A 2,500-nucleotide genomic window follows, 5' to 3' on the forward strand; every position below is an offset into this window, starting at 1 on the left:
GTAAGCATTACTGTAGCTTTTCACTGCCACCGGTCAGTCCCCAGAGTCTGACTGAATGAAGAGTGGTCAAAACAAGCAGACATGAATCGGTGGACTGAAATAACTGACTGACCTTTCCTACTGTCAGTTGCGGGTTTTCCTTGAGGGGGGGGGGGGGGGGGGGGGGGGGGGGGGGGCTTTCACATGGCATTCTTCGTTACCACTGTCATGACCCCCCCCCACCTCTCTCTCTCTCCCCCACTCTCTCTCTCTTTCTTTCTTTCTTTCTTCAGTTAACTCACTCAGTATGGCCAGTCCTCTCTTCTCCTCTACACAGACCCCTCGGATGTCCAGTGGGTGTCTGAATGACCCCAACCTTTAGCTTCCGTCATCAGAACTGTGGTATTCTTTGTCAACATTCACCTCTTCAGTATAAGAGCCTTCCGCTTGCAATATTTTGATGATGGTAATTGGGGTGAAACGCTGTTAACGTCGTCACTTTCGCCGTTCGTATGGAGAGAGTTAAACGATGCCAGGGGGGGGGGGGGGGGATGGGGGGTGTGTGTACACATGCAGTATCTGAACTCAACAGGCTCCCAGAATTGATTAGATGGCTCAAGTGAAAATGTGGGAATGCTCATAAAAAAAAAGAAAAAAAAAGAAAAGAAAAGAAAGGGTGACTCTTATCATCCTTAAAATGAGAGGCTGATTTATTGTTGTACTGATTTCAATACATAGTATCAGTCCAACTGACTGCCGTGACGTAAATCGTTGCCTAGCGACGGCCGCCGCCAGGGGCGGGCAGAATGAGTGTTGTTGTTTCCAGGGTTGCTGTTGTTGTTGTTGTTGTGGTGGTGGTGGTGGTAAGTAAGCATCACTGCAGCCTTTCACTGCCAACGGTCAGACCCCAGAGTCTGACTGAATGAAGAGTAGTGGTCAAAACAATCACAAAACGATGCATGCACACGCACGGGCACACACGCAACACACACACACAGTTGTTACACTCTGAATGTAATAGTGCCTTACCCACATGTTTTTTCTTTTTACATATTATTGATGTGTGCATGGTGATACGTGAAGGGTGTGTCACGCTCCCCCCAGAATTGATTAGATGGCTCAAGTGAAAATGTGGGAATGCTCATCAACTTTCACGACAAAAAAAAAGAAAAGAAAAAAAAAGGGTAACTCTTATCATCCTCAAAATGAAAGGTTGATTTATTGTTGTACTGATTTCAATACATAGTATCAGTCCAACTGATTGACTGATTTTGTTGTTGTACTGATTTCAATACACAGTATCAGTTCAACTGATCGACTGGTTCATTGGTTGTTGCACTGATTTCAATAGTACCAGTCCAACTGATTGGTTGATTTATTGTTGCACTGATTTCAATAGTATCAGTCCAACTGATTGACTGATTTATTGTTGCACTGATTTCAATAGTATCAGTCCAACTGATTGACTGGTTCATTTGTTGTTGTACTGATTTCAATAGTATCAGTCCGACTGATTGGTTGATTTGCTGTTGTACTGATTTCAATAGTATCAGTCCAACTGATTGACTGATTTTGTTGTTGTACTGATTTCAATAGTATCAGTCCAACTGATTGACTGGTTCATTTGTTGTTGTACTGATTTCAATAGTATCAGTCCGACTGATTGGTTGATTTGTTGTTGTACTGATTTCAATAGTATCAGTCCAACTGATTGACTGATTTTGTTGTTGTACTGATTTCAATACATAGTATCAGTCCAACTGATTGACCGGTTGATTTGTTGTTGTTCACAATCTATCATGCCTAACAAGAAATAGTGATAATGTCAAACACCACAGAATGATGGTGAACATAGCATCATAGTGTGTGTCTGTCTCCGTGTTTGCAAGCACACATGTCTAATCGCAGGTGTTGAACGCCCCAGCATGTGCCATCACTTACATTATTATTATTATTATTATCCGACATTATTATTATTATTATCATTATTATTGTTGATACTTATATAGCGCCTGTTTCCGATCAGAGACCAAGCTCTAAGCGCTCTACAAACACGGAAATGTAGCCCCCAGACACAATAGTTTCCTGTAAAGGTAGGGGAGGGGAGGGGGGGGGGGGGGGAGTGAAACCGGAACAAAACATCAGTTTCAGTTTCAGTTTCAGTAGCTCAAGGAGGCGTCACTGCGTTCGGACAAATCCATATACGCTACACCACATCTGCCAAGCAGATGCCTGACCAGCGGCGTAGCCCAACGCGCTTAGTCAGGCCTTGAAAAATAAAAAAAAGGTGAATAAATAATAGATAAGCGTACATAAATAAGTAAAAAAATACATAAATAGATAAATAAATAAATAATAATTATAATATGAAAAAAAAACCTCCAGAAAACAAACCATCAAATAAACTTAACCACCGCACAAAAAATTCAGTTGAAACTTTCAAGGGGATGGGAAACTGAACGGAAATATATCTTCTGAGGTTCCCGTCCGCCCGAAACGGCAAGATGAAGAGCTTTAAAAA

Source organism: Babylonia areolata, chromosome 12, assembly GCF_041734735.1.
Source record: "Babylonia areolata isolate BAREFJ2019XMU chromosome 12, ASM4173473v1, whole genome shotgun sequence".
Classification (NCBI taxonomy): Eukaryota; Metazoa; Mollusca; class Gastropoda; order Neogastropoda; family Buccinidae; genus Babylonia; species Babylonia areolata.